Genomic DNA, 19,785 nt, shown 5'->3' with positions numbered 1-19,785 from the left:
TATGCAAGGAGCTTAATGCTGCTTCAGGTAGAGTGGGGCCTTGTATTTCTATGCAACACCTGCAGCGGCGGCGTGCTCTGCCATTCCTCTGCCCGCATTCCCATTGAATAATAAGAACCAGGTTTTGGAAAGTACGCCAAACATCTGGTAAAATCAGGGCTCTACAAGTTTATTCGAAAATATTCGTGAGCGTCACAGATTTGCCAGGTGGTGAGCACTGTTAAAAATCTGTCCCTAATTTACTATGTAAATTAGGCCATTAGGTTAAATTGATCTGCTTGTAAGTTAGCGTGCTACCCAGTATGAGCTACGGGGGTAGAAGCTGTCCTGGTAAGACATACACATTTGACTAAATTGTATTTACATTCCCTGCTCTCTTTATGTGGTGGTCATCCCCCTGTGAGTCATCCCAATACGCTCCAGGTTATGTGGGAATCTCGTCGTGGCAAAATGTTGATTTAATGAGCTTGGAACAAGAGACACACAACATCAAAAGCTGGGACACCCAGGGAGTAAGTGACTGGAAATGAGAGTACATCATCTTTAAAACAAAAACAAACAAACAAAAAACCAGGACAAATATTTATCTGCTGTTTTGTTAAAGGATTCCTCTTCTCAGACACGAAGAAATCATTGCAAGACAAACATGCTAGCAGCTACTGTCCATGTTAGCTCCTTTTTGTGCTCGGTATGTCAAGGAAAGAAAAAAAGATTTATGACTCATTGTTTTCCAAGGTTGCTGCTTCCTCTGCAGATATTTACAGGTTGGTTTTTAGAAAAACAGTTTACAAACTGCCCACTGAATTTCCATTTTTATTGCAGGGTCATATTATTACTGCCTAATCCATCATATATCACACAGGCTTTGCACTTAATGCTCGATTAAGGAAAAAAATGCATGGTTAGCTCCTCGTAAATTATTGTGTCTTCTCACCATATATCTTCAAGATAATGCAGATGATACAACCTGTATGTTGGTAAGGCTTGCGTTACTCAACCCCACTGCTCACTTGGGGACACTTTTCTCTAGGTGTTAACATCCCCTAGTGTAAACAGGCTTCTCTTTTCCCTTCTAGAAACACGGCTGTTGGTCTCAGAGAGCTCTAGAAGTCTTCTTTGGAGCAGGAACCTGAAATTTTGTAACCGTTTTTAAATAGCCTAAAAGCAGCCTCGGGGTCATACTGTCACTTTTTAAAATATCGCATTGAACATTTAACACCTGGTAAGTACTGAAAGTGTCACTTTGAAAACAGAAAGTTATTTTCATTTGGAGAATGTTCCAAAGCTTGACAGTGTTTCCCACACATTCGTACTGTCTTCCAACTGGAAAAACTTGGAAAATAGTAGTGAAGTGCATGTGTGGAAAGCTCATTCTTCAAAAGCCTGAAAACATGTTTGGAAGCAATCTTTTTCCAAGTACAGTTGAAATTAAACACTTATTTTTCTAATATAAAAAATACTTCTGTGAAAACTTCCTGACCTCTTCAAGTTCTCCTACCAATGATGAGACACAGAGGGGAGAGAAAAATCGCTTTTCCCATTTCCTCAAACAGCAAGCAAAAAGGCTATAGGAAGTGACATTAAAACAGTGAACGTTTCATTAGAATTGCAAAGACGTGGATTTAAACAATAGGAAACGAGGGAACTGAGGCTCCCATTTCGTTTTATTCATCACTTATGCCCCAGCTGTCTTTGCCATGGGCCCATTTTCTTTTGCATTGCCTATTGCACAGGTACTTACATCAAGGATAAGTATGTGTAAAATACATAAAACATTGCTGCTCTTCCTTGGAAGCATTTTAAGTTGACTGCAGAAGGGTGAGTAACTGCATACATCTTAGGGAACAATGTGGTGGGCTCCTGCGTTCCAGCTGTTATCTTTTTTATTGTATTTTTAACTTGTTTGCCTGCAGTTGCGTGTTTATACCATGCTGTCAAAAGGCCCAGCAGTGGAGCGGCGACGTTCTCAATGGAGCTGTGGCAGACGTAGCTAAATTACCGGTGTCGAGAACTTTTGGCTTTTTACAGTAGTGAATGCATTTGTCCTGAGCACTTAGCAAAAATAGCATCTAGGAGGCCAGTTGGAAGCAAGGAAGAAGGGGAGGACCTTTACTGCATGTGAATAAAATTGGTAGCTGAAAGGCAAAAATCACGTTAGATTGGCAGCTCCCACCCTCCACGACTGTCCCAACAGCTCAGCGACACTCGTCTGCTCAGCTCTGCTCCAGAAGCCGTGGTTTTGGGTCCTGTTGTTGCTGGTGAGGTTAACGTATGGTTCGTGGTAATGGGAAGTGAGCTCTTGAATGTTCCCCGGAAGGTTTAGCATTTGTTTTCAAAATAGAGGGAAAAACAAAAGGGAATGCTGCTAAAATTATCCCTTGTATTATAAACAAATGCAAACAGCTGTGGGAGCTCTCGCTGGCTTTGCTGGCTGGTCCTAGCTTCAAAAGCGGCCTCATTCGCTCCACCCTCGACTATAGGTGTCACTGCGGCGAGTTAAACAAGCTCCAGGAAATGTCAACAGCAACTGAACACACAAGCTGTGTTGGGAACAGTGTTTGCTGAATAAATGACTAATTTAATGGCATCCACTGGAGAATGGTTTTGTCGGTACCGGTAACACTCCAGTATTGCAAACAAGGGGAGTTTAGGGCTGTAGTATTAAAATTTGTTGTTTTATGTTTTTTTCCTGTATTGAAAGGGAATATTGAAGAACCATTTTGATGCAGAACAATTACAAGGTGGTTTGCATGGCTGGGAGGCAGGTGATGGGGAGTGGATTTGCATGGTGTTGCCTTTATCATCTGAAAAAGCCAGAACCACGTTGGGAAGTCTGGTGCCTGACCGTAACCCATGGGGTCTCCGTCCCTCCTCCAGGAAAATCACCTCTGGAGTTTTGTGGCTAGCTGTAAATGTGGGTTTGAGAACTTACTTTAGAGAAATGTCCTTAATTTTTGCAACTTGCCTGTGGGGAAAGAAATGATCTTTTATTGTATTTAGTCATTATTAAGCCTATTTATAGGCTGGTCATTAAAGTACCCCTACCTGCTATCCAGTCGATGTTCTGAAAGCTAATTAGCTAAGTAACTAGAGCAAATCCACTATTAGGTATGCAGGGAAGGTAGCACTGACACAAACCAACAACAGGGGCCAACAATTAAGCAGATGGACAGTTCTCCAAATGACTCTGGAATTTATGGTGTGAAATGACCTTTGGAGGCAAGGGAGTTCTGGTGGTTATTTGAATGGCACCAGGATTTCGGCTTAGCTTCTGCGGCCAACAGGGGCCATGGACGTATCTAGAGATGGCTCTGGAAAAGCTGCAGGGTAGAAGAGCTCACCTGTGATACAACACCCACGGAGAGAAAAGAGTTCAGAGGATGCAAAGCCGGGAGACCAGGCTAAGGTAGTCAATGCTTCAGGTCACCCACCCTTTGTTCTTGGATGGTTTTCCTTGCTCCTGTCTGAGGGTGAGGGGAAGGTTATGCCCTGCCCTTACTGTAACGTGGCTGAAGCTACACGAGCTGTGGGAAAGGTTAATTTGAACACGATCATTCTTCTCTGCGCTGTGCTTTTTAAAGCTTAAATGCTTATTTTTAGGGTTGACAATACACAGCTCTCTTTATTGGCCCACAGAAGAGTAAAAATAGATGGATGGGGATCGTGCAGATGTATGCGAATAATTCTTGGCAAAACCTGTTATATATTCCTCAAATGCTAAATTTTAAGACATTTTATTCTTTTTTTTTTCCCCTTTCATTTGCAGTTACACATTTTGCTGCACTTAATCTTTTTTTTTTTATTTAATGAGATCATTATCAAATATGGCAGTTTGCAAATATTTTTCATACTGTTGGGCCTTTTTCTTTTTTCCTTCTCTTTTCTAAAGCTTCTTGAATGTCATAAATATTATTTCTATGGTTGAACATCAGATGGATTGCTAGGCTTAACCATGTCTGTGTCCTCAGCCATTTGCTGCTGTTCTGCTGCTTCCGTACTGGTGGCCCGTGCAGAGCACATTTGAGGAATGTTCTCTGCTTTAGCTTGCTCAGATATCTTTCTGTTCGTATACCCAGGTTTCATAGCTGAAACTTTGCAGCATGTTTTAAAGGCAGCCAAGAGGGAAGTGTAATGGCTCTCCTGGAAGTTGTTCAAAAGCCACTCCCATCGACTGCATCGGACACTTATATAAGGCGCCAAAAGCAATTTCCAGTCAAGTATAAGGTAAGGGAAACTAATTGGAATACTGTAGGCTGTAGTGAGAACACCTTTGGAAGCTGAGGTTAACACTTTTAAATGTATCTTTTTGCCATACAAGAAATGTGTCTAACTCATAATTTTTTTGAGGTCTGACACTCTTGTTCTTTTCTTTATTAGCTGGGGCTCCAGCACGTACTGTACCCTGCTCTGGGGCTTGCCAGAAGTTCTGGTAGCCCAGCCATTAGTTTGGATAGTCCCTTTTCCCCAAAGTGTAAGAATTCAGTCTTACACTGAATTAATAATTAAAGAAATATTTTGAACTGCAGCAAAACTGGCCCTGGGCACCTCTCAACAAATCTCTTCTCTCCCGTAAATCCAGCTTGGGCTCTCTGTAGCTCCTGCCAGGGTCTCGCTGGTCCTCTTCCACCAAAGAAAAAAAGTCCTGCTGCATCAACAAATGACTAATTCCCATTAAAGCCGTTCAGACACTGAGGCTTTTTTTAACCTTTGTTTACTTTTCCTATTCTAATAATCCAACTTTGATCAATTTATCTCACCAAGCTACAAGGGTTCTCTATTTATTACCCACATGTAAGGCACAAAGCACAAATGGAGATAATCCTCCACCAGGGTATATTGAAATCACAGCTTATTCACACTAGGACAATTTGGTTCTTGCTCACATCTGAATTCTTAAGTGCTATTTCAGGCTTCTTCCCTTCAGGACTACTGTAACTTTGAACTCTTGAATGGTTTGATTTCTGGAATTGTAATTTCTCTTAAGCAAATGTCTCTCACCTTTTATTTAACTTTCAATCTTCTGCACCCAAACTTTTTCAGCACGCAAATCCTAAAGCTATTGTTCCAAAACCTGGCCTGCAAGGTTACTTTTGCCTTCCAGGCCAGACTCTTTTTTTTGCAGGTTTATTAACAACACATCCTCAGGTACATTTAAGGAGTCAATCATTAACTTGATACTAGAACGTATGCTGCCTCTCCTGGAAATTACTGTCTGAGGGTAGACAGCCTAGGAGGTAGTATAGAGACAAACTTCAGTGGGGTTGCATGCTCTCAGATCTCTCGGTGTAAGAACTCATCTCCAGTTTGGGGTGACCTTTGTCACCCACCAGCGCACCTGCACATGTGATGTAACATGAGTTATTTGGCATTTCCCTAACATGAGTCGTTGAAAAATTTCCTGTTTAACCTTACTTTGGTCTTGTCTTTCCCCTGGTTCCAGGTTCTGCCTCTGAGCTGACCATATTCTTGTTGTGGTCGTTCTTTTTGGTACAGCCAACGTTACCCAAGCATCCTAATAGTGGGTATTTGTAGTAACAACTCAGACAGTCCTCCTGCCCTTAATACCACTTGCCTGGCTGCCGTATTTCATTCAGCAAAAGTGTGAATGCTCTCCATCTCCTATAAAAGTGAATAGAATTCAGGGTGTGGGGAAAGTGAATCTACAGGAAAAACAGGCTGTTTTCTTACTGTCTTTCTCCTGATTCTGACTAGAACAAACTAGTCAGGGGTGTTTCTTGTCTGCTTGAGCTTCAGATGAAGAAATGATGTTTATTCTCTCTTCACGCACAGCTTAGTCAAGGGAAGTGTCTTATTCGGCAAATGGCAGAGCAAAGATAATATCTTCTCATTTTGCATACAAGGAGGATCCTTGGCAGAACAGGAATTGTTCCCTTGGAAAATTTTCATCTCCGTGTGCTTAAAACTCCCTTTTGTCATGTCTCATAGTCTACCCAACTCTACTGCTTCTGCGCTATATACCCTGTTGTTTGTGTGTCCTTTGCTGTGATTCTTACTATTCCAGTCTCATTTAGAAAATACTTCTTAAACTGAGAGGCCAGAATGCTGTTGCATGAGTGTTTTTTGCACCTCTGGAGTGACCTCTTTGTGTCATGTGGGCTTCAAAATCCAAGAAACCTCTTGATAATGCTTTGTGCTTGTGGTCTGTCTTTATACACTTGTAGGGTATATTTGTGCTAGCTCTTTTTACAGCTCTCCATACTTTCCTGGTCTTCTACCGACATTCTCAAGATTTGTTTTTCCTCTCAGTGGCAAGAACTAAATAGATCTACAAACTGTGCTGACATTAAAAGAGGAAGTAAACACTGAGCACTTCTGAAAGTATGGCCTCTCCTCAGCACCTGTGTTGTTGCTATCCATTAACTGATTCTTTCTTTCTTAAAAGTCTTTCTTCTTAAAAGAATTAAATCTGACTCCCTAAATTTGCTCTTTAAATCTTTAATAAATATGAAAAACTATTCAACACCACAAATTTTACAAGGAAGAAATTAATATAAGCAAGAAGTTGATTGTCAATCTGTTGTTGGACTGTTGTTGAGTGTGGTATTTGCACCAGAAGAAGAAGTGGAAAAAGTACTGTGACTTTCTGCTGCAGTCCCATGGTGCCTGACTATAGAAACGTTCTTAAGGCCAAACTGGAGTGGATACAACCAGCAGCTCCACTCACAGAGCTTCCTTGAGGGAAGCAGTTTGCAGTATGCCCTTTCACAGGAGAGGAGAAAACCAGGCCGGCATTAATTCACTCTTCCTAGGCACTGCAACCAGTCTCATTTCTTTAGCTTATGATATCTTTGGGCAAGGTCACTTACGCCATAGTGCATTAAAGGCATTGTATGAAGGATATTGCATTACCATATTATCACGAGTTTAGTGTGTTTTATTGCAGCATAGAGATTAAGGCAATTATTAGCAAGTTCTTAGGAAAACAACAGCTTCTGCTACATCAGGTCCAACTGACACAGCAGCAGTGTCCCTGTGGCTATGGCTGTAGTGGGAGCTGTAATGGTGTCATTGTTTATGGTGTTTTTTTTAAATACCATCTTTTTTCCCGATCTTTCTTTCCCCCCCCCCCCTTTCATACTGGCTCTGCCAGACTGCCTACTTTCAAATGCTATCAGAACATCCAGTGTAGCAACAGTTGTTATAGGTGTAGTGATCATCCTTGATCACAGCAGTGTGTTGGAGCTATGGGTTTTTTTATTTTAAATGCATGCTTGAAAATGGCTTGAGTCATCAGTATGCAGACTGCTGGTGGATCACTCATATTTTTTATAACACCAATAAAGTAGTCGCTTCAGTTCCCCACAACACAAAAACATTTGCTGTTGCCTAAATTTCCTAAAGACATTTTGTTAGACAAAGTGTCCTCATGCTCTATATGCACTCTGATTAGAGCAGAGAGGTTTTGGACTCTCTATAATCTGTTGTCCGCTCCCAAAATGTTCCAGTGATTTTGCTAGTCCCTTGAGAAATGCCATGTAAGTAAACTGTTGTATATACAGGCTACTGCCTCCTATGGGTTAGCCAAATCCAGTAGCCTAGTAGTCAGGGCTGCTGCAGCTCCCTCCTCGCAGGTCTGGTAGCCTGGGAGGAGCAGGTCTGGGTACTCTGTTTCTCTGATTAGGTCACTGGGGTTGTCAGTTTTCCTCTGTGCTCCTTTGTATGTGTGTGGAGATGAGTGTTTTATCGCATGACCTAACTGTGGATATATGCCAAGCTTGTCAGTGTAAAGCAAAAGCACTTGCTTAGTTATTTTATTCAATATTTAGGTGTCCATGGGCTGGAAGGACTACAGAAAATGACCACAGGTTGAAAACTGGACAGAGTTGTGCTGCCAGAAAGAGTTACTAATTATTGGCCTGTTTCAACTGCACAAGTTGTTATACAAGTTGTTGGTGAGATCCCTAGTGGATCCCACCACCTTTCTGTTTAGTTATCTGATTACTTACTGAAAACACTTTGGGGAAGAAGATTTGGGAGCTGTATGTATAACTGCACATCCACCTAAATATTTCGACGAAAGAGTTGTAGAGGTTAGAGTATCGATAGCAGCACCAAGCGCCCAAAGCTGACCACACGTTTTCTGTACTTTCCTTGCTGTGCTTTGCTTGATTAATCAGGACAATTCTCTGTTAGGCATAAAATTAAAGTAAATGATTAGAATAAAGATGTGCTGAGCTACTTGACAAGACTTGAGTACAGGGTACAGAATCTGTGGGTGTTTGGCACAGCCCCAGCACTGCAGATATTTTAGCTCTTGCTTATTTTTGATTCAGTTCAAATATGACTTACCTTTTAAAAAAAAATAACTGTGATGTATCTATGTTACACAACAGAGGCTCATAATGGAAGAAATCACATGGCAAAGCTATAGGCATGAGTTGTAGGGCACAAGTGCTGTTCTGAATTATCTCAGCTTCAGCTTATGTTGCAGCACTCAAGCAATAATTGGTTGCATACAGAATGGTTTGTTCTATCAAGTCACCCTCCTTCAGAGAAGAAACCCACAGGAAGGCTTCAGAGGCATGAGCCACGCAGCCACACTGTCACTGGTTCTGTTCACTTACAATCCTTTGTAGTTTCAGAAGCATCTGGGATGGGATGCTGAGGAAGGCAATAAAACAATATTTCTAGAGGGATTTACCCATGGAAGAAGCCCTTCCAAGGGACAAATCAGCAGAGCACCTCCAGTAGATCTCTTCCAGTGAAGAGCTCCCAGATTCCCTGCAGTCTTTCTAAGGATCCCTGCAAGACGAAATAGTGATGCAAAAACTGCATTGTGTTTTTTTGCTGTTGAGGGTTGCATTTACTTTAGGTGAACACCTTTCACCCACTGACTCTGCTTCTGGCTAAAAGAGTGGAGAAGGGGACTGAGAGCTGTAGCACAGAGCCCTTCCCATCCTGCCCTTCCCAGGATATTTTTTTTTTATGCAGATAGTTTGGAGAAATTCCTGGGATCCTTTGCCAGGAACAAGCAGACAGAGAAGCCAGTGGTAGAAGAAACAATCTGTAGCTTCCCAGGGTTGTCTAGTTAAGTTGTAAGTCCATTGTCAAACTTTGTTTCTCAGTCGCAGGTCTAGTCTGCAGGCATCACATCTGGACCAAGAAGAAATGACTCTCATGTGTGGGCTTCTGTTAACTATCAGTGCAAAAAGCAATGTATAAGAAAGAGGCAAGGGTTGGCACGATAACTGCTAGCAGACGGCTGGGATCAACTGAAGTAAGGAAACTGTTAAAAAGGAGTTGCAGCGTCAAAGCATCATTTTTCACTTTGTAAATTCAGCTCGAGTATGTCTACAGTGTCATTTGTGCTGAAGATTTGGATTCCTGTGCTGTATCAGGGAGCACTAATATCTCTAGCAAAGCGATCTATCACTGAACTGCAGGCATCTCCAGGGTGTAGAACAACACCAGCTCGATGGCACACAGCAGCAGTTCACAGAAGTGCAAGAAAGAAGTTTCAGGAGAATAACAGAGCAGTTGGGAAAGACTGTACAAAATGTAGCATAATAGGTCAAGCAAGGTACATTTTGGTCATTTCCTTGGCTTTAAGATATATGATTCTGAAAAAAAGTTGCTGTTTAAGTGTTATTAATAAGAAGCAGGCCCTCCTTCCCTTCTCTAACCCCCCCCCCAAAAAAAAAAAAAAGGAAAAAAAAAAGGCAGTATTGTCCCCCAGAAGCAGTATTACTACTGCACAGTAGTAACTAACACACGAGTTTTGCAGATCTTTAGACCTATTACCTTGCGACAGGGAAGTGTCATGAGAAATGCAGTAATGGTTACAGTAGAAACGGAATAGGAACAGTGAAAATTATGATCATTTTCATGAAAGGAAAGACCCACACCCCCTTTCATAATAAGAAAATCTTTTGAGTGTAGCCCACACATGTTTCAGAGGCAGCTGCTTTACTGATTATTGCAAGCCAAAATGTTATATCAGAACACACCTACTTAACAATACCAGTTGGGTTAATTAAGAGAAGGTTACATTTTAGTTCATATGCCTTTTGAAAAATGGAATAAACAACAATCTTTATTCCCTTGGGATAAAAAAAAAAAAAAGGTGTAGATTCTGCCAACTGGTTTGTAATATGAGAGTGCTTTACATGGTGTATTTTCACAGCTGTCTTATCAGTTTCCTAAAATGAATCAGGGTGGAGCAAACAGTTTAGGAATGTCATGAAAAAAGGATTTGGAGCTTTGCTGTGGTTCATGATAATGATGCCCTCTTGGAATAGTGTATCAGAGTCAGAAGATCCTACTGGGGATAGGGATAATGCTTTTAATGTATTTTTGCACAAAAGTAAGCAATTATTGTGTCTAAACTTAGATGGAGGCATCCTCTTTGCTTTTCATGATAGTTTGACTTGAAACAAGTTTTGGACAGGAGGCATTTGCAGTTAGTTCTCTTGTGAGATTCAGTTTTCCAAAATTTTCCAAAATGGGGCAGTTTCTGCCATTGTAACTCATTTCAGTAGGAGCTGAGGAATCTTGAAACTTCATGGACCTGAGCATTTACTTGGTTGAGTTCATCAGCTCCATGCAAACCAACCAGTAAAGGTCAGGCCTTTCACCCGCTGGCATGGTGGTAGAACCCAGACCGATTTCTTTGGGTTTTCAGCATCGTGCACTGAAAACTGGAAATCCAGAGATGGAAGCGACTCAATGCTGTTATGTCTAGAAAGAGTTATTGTGCTGTTTCCCCTTCATTAGCGTTCAGTTAACAAAATACCTGCTCAGAACACCGCCCTCATGTGTTTTGGATTTTGGTATAGGCAAGCAATGAAAAAAAAAATCTATATAGATTTATTGTATGAATTGAGGAGGAGACATGGTCTGCTGGAGAAGAATCTGATGTTCTTTTAATGCTGCTATGGGTTAATGGAGTGTATAGACTGTTTTAGCAGTTTCTCTAAATACCTGTTATTCCATCTCCACTAAGAGTTACAGTTTATTTGACAGAAACAAATTGAGTGAACCAAAGCTTTTTCCTTTCGTTAAAATAACTTTGACTAAAATGGTGCTCTTTAAAATATAGCATATTAGATCAACTTATCAAACTTTTGACAGTTATTCTTTAAGTAGCCCTACTTATTTTGTTGACTAGTAAAATACTTGCTACTGCTCCAGAATTGATATTTTTCTGAAGTCTGATTGTGCAGGTGAGCAATGCTATCTTCGTTAAAGATACCTCAGGTACTGGCTGCAAATTGTCTCAGTGGCCTACAAATGTCTGTCTGCTCAACAGAAAGTGTACGATTTCCATCAGCTTCAGAGTGTCCCAAGTTAAATGTTTTAATGATAAAATATGTGATCCTCTGGGAGAAATTTTTAGAGTTAATAATTTTCAATTTACCTGAAATGCTTAATATATGGTAATCTAGAAAACAGTAATTTGCAGTAGGCCTTGTGTTTTATTTCATCCTGTGTGCAAAATGCAACTGCTCCTATTCATACGATGCATCTGCTTCCATGGGCCTCCTGTGAATTTCACAAGGAATCTAAGTCATTACTCTGGTACCCTAAGTCGTGCTCAACTGTACCTGTTTTATGAAAAATGCATGCTATTGTTACTGGTCTCCATGGATGGAGACATCACAGTGTTTATACACAATCTATTTCAATGCTTAACAATCCCTGCAGTTAGAAATTATTCCTAATTTCCAGTCAGTATCATCCTTGCTGCATTTTAAGACTATTACCTCTTGTCCTGTTCATTTCAGTAATGGAGAACAAATGATTCCTTGCATTTCCTATTGACCTTATACACGTATGAAGGCTGTTGTCATCTTTTCCTTAGGTTAAACATGCCAAATTGCTCATCCTCTCAGTGGATAAGAGGATAGGTGAATAAGTGGGATGGGCAGAAAATAACACAATAATTGGTGGTTTCTCCTGCACTTCAATTTGGACAAGGTTTCATTAGAAGTCTTTTTTTAAGGCCGATTGGACTAATTAGAACCATAAAAACAAATGTTGGGAGTGTCCAACCCCTTTAACAGCAATCTTTGTCTGAACTCTGCAGATCTAGCTGAGGATTAAAAAAATACAAAAACTTTTCCAAATTTCCCAACTATTCTAGTTGATCAGCCAGTTAATGTCCTGCCTGCGCATTTAAGCCATCGGGGTAAAGTACCAGTCCACGCATAACATCCTTCCAGGATGCTGGAATGTAAATTGCAAAGGGCAATGTGCTGGAGGTTTCGACTAAGGAACACATACAGACTGAAAACGTGGTTTCTGGCTACTCTTGGTGTATCTTTATCACACATAATCCAAAACTGGTACAGCAGTAACCAAATATATTCTGTAAAGAGCTTGTGCCAAAGCTGTAGAAAATTGTGTAAAGCTTTTTCTACCCAAATGAATGTTCACCTGATTGCCAGCTGCAGTCATGAGCAATCATCTTGTGAGTTCTTAAATAGTGAGCTAAGTTGGTCCTGGCGTAATGGAATGGAGAAATAACAAAAGTTGGTGTCCTGGTTCGGTCTGGTGCACACACAAATTCTGGTATCTTTTGTCTGTACACCAACTCTGTAACATTAACAGCTCAGAAGGTACAATTATGAAGACTTTTCTTTGCTTACAACTGAGTGCTGTTTGCTGTCTGATAGGTGTACCCCAGTGTGCCAGAGGTGCATTATTTCAGTCAAGATGTTATCTTGAACGCATGCAATCATTAAAGCTCCCATGGTGCCTCTCAAGAGGAAAATGTTGAGATTGGTATTGTTGCCAAATTATGATCTGCATAAATACATCCTCTCTTTCAAAATTGCAATTACAGTTTGCCATAGAATATTCTTCTTTTAATAATGGGCGTTTTCTGTTTAACAGACACAAGATTCTGGAATGAGGCATGTGTGTTTGGTTGGTAGGTTCAGGCATCTCCCTCAGGTACCTGTTAAAAAAAAATAAATTAAAAAATGAGAAAGCATCAGGCATCATTGGAGCAATTTTAGGGCAGGAGGAAGCACTGGCTAGACAAGGTCCCTATCATCCTACATGAAAGCTCTCTTTGCTTGCCACCACCAAAACAGCGCTGTAACATCTCGTGTTATGCCCTTCTTTCACAATGTCATTTTTGGCGGTGTTGTTCTCTCTGAACATTTCTTGTGGACAAATGGGCAAGACCTTCTGCAAAGGGGCTCTGATCACACGGATTTAAATCCTTCTGGAGGTCAGTAATCGCCAGCTCTTATAGGCCTCCAGCACGCAGTGCAAGGCTCATCTCTTGGCCAAACACTTCTGAACTTTATCTAAGATTATGGCTTTTTTCCTTTCCTTCCATCTGTTGCAGACGGGAAACAGGAATTGCTGTGATTTGCTTCCTGCTACAGCCAAGGACTGTTTGATGTAGGTTTAATATGCCGAGGTGTATGTCACCAGCCTTTTGTTTCTACATAGCCTTTAACGTTCTCTTTCTCGGTGTTCAGGGGAGTTTTGGGGCTTGGTTAGACTCATTTCTGAGGAGACAGCGCTTGGTGAGCAGAAAATGTTTTGTCTCTGTTGGTTTCTATTATTGGAAAAACTGCTCACTAGAACGAGCAGCTCTTGTATTAATTCCGAGATCTTCCAAATGTTGATCCTTCCTTGTTGTCTGGTCATCTCGCTCCTGCGCAGGTGTATACAAGAAAATAAAGCTATTTTTACTCATCTTGTTACTTGTTTCTTCTCTGAAGTTCTGTTAGGAAGCCTCTATTGCAGCTGTTGCTCAGATGAAGGGTAATGTTGGTGTTAAAATGCAACACTGGTGGTAGGAGAAGGATCATAAAGCACATATTTACTTAGATTTAGACGAAATAGAGTCGGTTATCCACAGCTCAAGGTGCTCTTGCCAAAAATTGCAAAAATGAAAATGAAACAGCCAGAAGAACAGAAATCTCCCTTTCCTTCTGGAGGAAAAAAGAAAAAAAAAAGAAAAAAAAAAAGGCAAATCTATTTGAAATCTCCCCAGGCAACAGAAATAGATATGCCTTTCATTAGTTAGTGAAGGGATGGCAGAACCTGTGTTCTTTTAGACTGCTGAAGTGTGAAGAAAATCAGTATCTCACATCTAGAGGATTACTCTAAACTATTTTCTCCATAGGCATATATTTCTTAGATAACAAATATTGTAAGCAATATTTATTTTTATATGGTCACACTTAATAGCATCCATCTAGGAGATTATCTGATGGTATATATGATTTGAAAGACCGAGTGTTTTTATATCTTACTGTAGGTATTCTGGCTATTTAGGGGACAACATCTTGTTTGTTACAGCCGTGTTATTCCTTTGCTGTTGTGCAAACTTCATGTCAGTTTGCAGTAAAAAAAAACAACTCACAAAACACAAAGAGTTGATTGAGATTTTTATGTGAATTTTTTTGGCTCCCTGGTTCACCAGAAAGATGCCTGAAGGAGCAGTTATAAGGCTCAGGGGCCAGATGCAATAAGGTGTGGATGTGACCAAAATGGAACTTGGACTGGATTTCTGGACCAAACTCTGGAATTGGTGATCCTGAAAATTCCCCCCTCATCCCTCGGCTAACCCTTGACCACTTTAAATGCCAGAGGTGTTTGCTTTTGATATTCTTTGAATACCTATAGTTGTGCTTCTGCGTAGGCACAGACCAGCTCAGTCTTCTAGGTCTGGGCAGTTTGGTGCTTCACTGAAGTACAGACTTGGTGTGTTCCAGTAGGATCTGTCTCCTGGGAAAATGCAAGGGAGGCCGTCCTGGGTGGAAAACAAGGATGCTTTCTTTTTTTCCCTCTGCCTCAGGGACTCCAAACCCAAGTATTGACTTGAAGCAGTCCCTTGCCTTTTTGAGTTCACAGTCGGAAGGCACCCAGCCTAAATTAGGACACTGTACACAGAGCCTGTGTGTGTAGCACAAATACTGAGGAATCACATGTGCCTCAGGAGGTCCTCGGGCCAGACTCGTTGTAGGCTGCCATAAGGCTTTGGGGAACCATTCTACGCGCCTGCCTGTGCTGAAGCATCCCCTTTTGGCCACTGTTGAAGAGGATAGCGTGGAAAATGGACAGTGTATGACTGCTTGTAAATTCTCACAGGTGGCTAGCACAGCCTCTCTGCGTTGGACATAAATGACTAAATATTGAGACGCTGTGGCTCCTATGTTCCTATTTGGAGCTGCTCTTTCGCCATTATCTCATACCCTTTGACTTCTCAGCTCTATACTGGAAGTGTCAGATCCTCCCTCTCTTTCACAAACCCATGTCTTGAAATCTGTTTTCTTAGTAACGATATAGCTACATATATAAAGCAGTTGACATCAGTTCTGAGAATATTTTCTTGTAGGTGGAACTATTATATCCTTGGTGCTGTAACATGGAGTCAGTGATTTGCTATGCTAATAACTTGCTGAAGGAAAAATGGGAATTATTCTGACTATGTATTATTCCCCCCTAGTGTATGTGGTTTAAAAAGACTAAAGGGCAACAGAAGATAAGCAATTACAGAAGGCGCTTCTGCTGGAAGTAATGAAAGAGACAGGAGGCTACAGAATTAGATGAAAATATTTCTGGAATATTTTCTTACTATTTTTTTTTAAGTGCTTGTTGCTCTGTTTTATGTGTTGCCACTCTCTTATGAAAGAAAACAAGAGAGGACTGCAGTGATCGGTGACATATACCCACTTACTGTGATCCATGCTTAATTCCAGAAACGTGGCGTCTGTATCCCTGCCCTGCTAACAGATACACAGCAAAACCAAACACGGGGCTACCTCCGTTTTTCATTAGTGCTTCCTGGGTAGGATTTTGTCCATAGGAGTTTGTTTTGTACAAGTCATTTTCTTGACTCACACCTGAAGATTACCCCGTTGCTTAATTTCCGTGGTCATTCACCCAGGGCAGATGTGATGAAGCTCTCAGCCGTCCTGGGGGCAGATGGAGGCGAGCAACCTGCACCCAGAAGGTTTAACAAGGCATCCGTCCCAAGGGAGTGGAGATCCTCGTAATTAATTTAATTAAAGGGAACACTTTGTACTGGGACTAAAAAGCTTATTTTGTTGAGTAAGGCCTAAATATTCGTTTTCTTAAAGGGAAATAACCAGATAAAATTATGTTTACCGTGTACTTTTTGCACAAAAATAGCTTGGATCCATGACATTTGATGAGAAACCCCAAATTTCTGTCAGTATTGTTTTTCATTCAGGGTGGCCAGTTCAGCAATGCCGGCACACTGATTAGACTGCAGCCTGTATTTCTTGAGTAAAGAACACATTTCTTGTGTATTTCTTGAGCTGTTTGGGTAAATAAACGTGCCTACGAGCATTAGAAGGTAGCACAGCTCTTCCTGTGCACGCCCTTTGCACCTGGTCTTCAACAGGCTGATGTTTTTGGGGGGAGAACTGAGCGAAACCCTTCGGATTTCGGCTTTTGCTCAATCCCCTCAGCGGGAGGCCGGGGGGGGGCGTCCTCAGGGGGGAACCTGAGGCGGCGGCGGCCGCTTCACCCGAGCCGGGGCCGGCTTGGGCGGCTGCAGCGCCTCAGCCGAGGCTGTGCCAGAGGCCGGAGCCACCTGAGGGGGCCGCTGCGGGTCCCTCCTTGCGGGCAGAGCCCTGCCCGGAGCCGGCTGCCCCCGGCCGCGCGGAGCCGCCTCACGGCGCGGCCGCCACCGCCTCACGGGAGGAGCCCCCCCCCGCCCCCCGAGGAGGGCAGAGGCGCGTTTTGCATAGCCACCCCCCCCTCATGAATATGCAGCAGCCCCTCCCCGCTCACCTCCGAGCGCGGAGAGGGAGGGAGGGAGCGAGCACGGGGGCGCGCACGCCGCTTCCCTTCCCCCTCCCCTCCTCCCCCATCCCCTCCCCTCACGGCCGGGGGGCGAGCGCGGCCCCGCCCGCTTTCCCTACCCCCCCCACCCCATCATCTCCGCGCGTGCACGCGGGGCGGCGGGGGCGCGCTGCGGGGGGGGGGCGCTGCGGGAGCCTCTGGGCGCCGAGCGAGGAGCGAGCAGCCGCAGCGGCCGCCCCCCGCCCCTCAGCCGTCCCCTCCCCGCCGGGAGCGCGCTCGGCTCGGCTCGGCTCGGCTCGTCCCGTCCGCCCGCCGCGGCGGTGTGGGGAGAGGGAGGCGGCCCCCGCGCCTCAGCCGCGGGCGGTGCGTGAGGGGGGCTGAGGGGGGTGTATGTGGGTGGGGGGTGTATGTGGGGGTGGGGGGTGTGTGTGTGAGGGCCGCCGCCGAGCCCCCCCCGCGCCAGGTAAGGGCCAAGGGGGTGCCCCCCACCCCCCTCCTCCTCCTCTCCTCACCCCGCGGCGACAGCGACAGATCAGGGTGGGGGGGGGAGGCGACGCCCCGCGACGCGGTGGTGGCCCCTGAGGGCCTCCCCTCACCCCCCCCCCCACCCTCCCTACGCCCCCTTACCCCCCTCGCACACACCCCCTTACCCCCCCCCGCCATCCCCCTGCCCCCCTCGCACCACCTCTCACCCCCCCAGTACCCCCTCCGTTACCCCACACCCCCCTCATCCCTCCCTCATCCCTCGTCTTTACACCCCCTCACCCCCATTTTCACCCCTTTTACACCCCAGTAACCCCCATCCTCACCCCCCCATTACTCTCCTCACGCCCCATCCCCCCTGCTGCCCCCATACACCTCCCTTACTCCCTATCCTCACCCCCACACGCCCCCATCCTCACCCCTTTACCCCCCCTCACACCCCAATAACCCCATCCTCACACCCCCATTCCCTTCCTCATGCCCCCACCACCCCTCATACACCTCCTCACATTCACTTACCCCCCATCCTCACCCCAATTCCCCCCCCTTACCCCCATCCTCACCCCGTTACCCCCCTTTACACCCCATTAACCCCCATCCTCACCCCCTCCCATTCCCCCCCATCACCCCCCCCACTTTGGCCGGGGTTGCAGAGCTGAGGGGCGGCGGCCCTGGGGGGCTTTGGGGTGGTCGCAGGGCTCAGCCTGGCTCAGCCCAGCCGTGGATTTTGGGGGGCGCTGGGGGGTGGTTGGAGCCCCCTGGGGGGGCACCTGGGCGTGAGTGGGGCTGCGGGGATCCCAAGTGGGGATCCTGAGATGGGATCTGGAGGGATCTGCCTAGCGAATGGCCTCTCTCCTTCACAGGCACCGGGCGGCAGAGAGGATGCCCGTGAGGAGCCCCCCGCAGCCCTGCCCGCTGCCTCTTGAGGAAAGCAGGGCTTGAAATCCTCCCTCCTCTTCCTCCCGGGGGTGAGTAAGGAGCGGGGAGGCTGGTGACACGCAGCGGCTTTCTGTTCCAGGCGTGGGCTGGCTGTTGGGGGCTAAAATGTAAAGAAGAAAGGAGATACGGCGAGGCAGACGGTTGCGCTGGTGTGTGTGTTCTGCAGGGAAGAGATGGGCTCGTCCCCGTTTGTGTCTGGAAGTTGAGGAGCGTATGGCAGCCAGCGAGGTGGTCTAGGGGATGGTGCATCGCTGTGGAGCTCAGGCTTTTATACAGGTGGACGTGGCATAAGGGAGGAGAAATATCTGGCGAAGTTAAATCACGTTAATTGTAAAGGTTAATTAGCGCTGTTGTGGAGTGTAGCGTTGCTACAGGATAGTGAGTGCAGGCGAATGAATGCTGAAACGGGGAGAGGAGCGAGAAGAAATAGAGCAAACGTGCGGTAGAGAACAACACGGCCATGAAACCCTGCTCGCAGCGTTTCTCAGGTGGGAGCTCGGAATGATCTCTTCAGAATGCTAAAGGTTGGCTGTCGCTGATTTCTCTTATTTAAACCTTAAACCTTAGAAACCAAAACCTGAAACTGAAAGCATCCGATCCTAGCGCGTGGATTAAAGCCAATATATAGTAAAATAAGTGTGTTTTGGTGACGGTGTTTTGAGGAGAATTTGCTAGCTACAGTCATGTGAGGCTTTCTTACTGGAGTGGCAAGAGACACCTTAGATCATGGCTACTTTGTGTAGAGGTACGTTTAGCTATGAAGTACGTGATGAATGTGCAATTAAACTGTGATAGTGCAATATATTGCATTTGCAGCTTGCCACAATCAAAATCCTTTCTTATTTGCTCTGTGAATGAACTACTGGGGGTAAAAAGCAGACAGCAGTGCTTAGGCAAGGAATGTGTGAGCCGCTCGGGGTTTGTGGGCATTGTGACTCTGGGGCTTCTAAAAAAAAATAAAAATAAACAAAGTGCTCCTTAAGGAGTCGTGCTGCTTTTTTGTAGTAACTCTTGCTAAGAGCATCATAAATGCAGAAGGCTGTGTGTGCTCCAGCCTTCCCACCAATTGCTCTGGCGTGGAGAGGAGCGGTAGGACCGTATCCTGTTTGGATCTAGATTGTGGTGGTGGTAGAACACCAAGACATCCTCGCCTGATTTGGACGTGTAATTACAGCCTGGGTTACTGGCTAGGCGCTCAGTGAAAGTGGATGACTGCGACGTTGTCAGAAAATAACCAAATTGTCAGCATTGATTGCTTTGTAGCAATTTCTCCCTTGTTGTCATCTTTCCATCTTTTCCATTGGCTTGCCCATGATCCAATGTTTGCATGTTTTTTTTTTAACTAGAAATGCATATTCTGAACAAAAAGGTGTTTTCTGAGTTGCCTAATGATTACCTTTCAACGTTTCAAGTTACGTACCCTAGATTTACTTGCTATTGAGCCTTTAGAATATGTGATATATGTTGCTGCTGAGAAATCCCCGAACGTAACCGTTACGTCCAGTGAATTTCTAACAGATTAGTTTTTATGCAGCAGTACAGATGAGCATGCCTAACTTTCTGCTTGTAAATTCTCATTTATGAATATTAACGTGTGTAAATGCA

At 44.3% G+C, this 19,785-nt stretch overlaps 1 protein-coding gene across 19 annotated transcripts in view; it reads left to right on the top strand.

Annotated features, from left to right (window-relative positions):
* TANC2 (tetratricopeptide repeat, ankyrin repeat and coiled-coil containing 2) overlaps positions 1-19,785 on the top strand; it is a 282,832-nt gene that overhangs the window by 15,233 nt on the left and 247,814 nt on the right. For 5 of the 19 annotated variants that reach the window (XM_068661152.1, XM_068661148.1, XM_068661149.1 and 2 more), the window contains exons 1-2: positions 16,827-17,121; positions 18,105-18,209. The exons of 1 other annotated variant lie outside the window; for it this stretch is intronic. The gene's annotated coding sequence lies outside the window, so the exon portion shown is untranslated. 13 more of the 19 variants (XM_068661139.1, XM_068661144.1, XM_068661147.1 and 10 more) reach the window with 8 other exon arrangements.

The sequence above is a fragment of the Anas acuta genome, chromosome 25 (assembly GCF_963932015.1).
Source record: "Anas acuta chromosome 25, bAnaAcu1.1, whole genome shotgun sequence".
Taxonomy (NCBI): Eukaryota; Metazoa; Chordata; class Aves; order Anseriformes; family Anatidae; genus Anas; species Anas acuta.
Note: the sequence above shows the minus strand (reverse complement) of the source record. Positions and strands in the feature narration are given on the sequence as shown.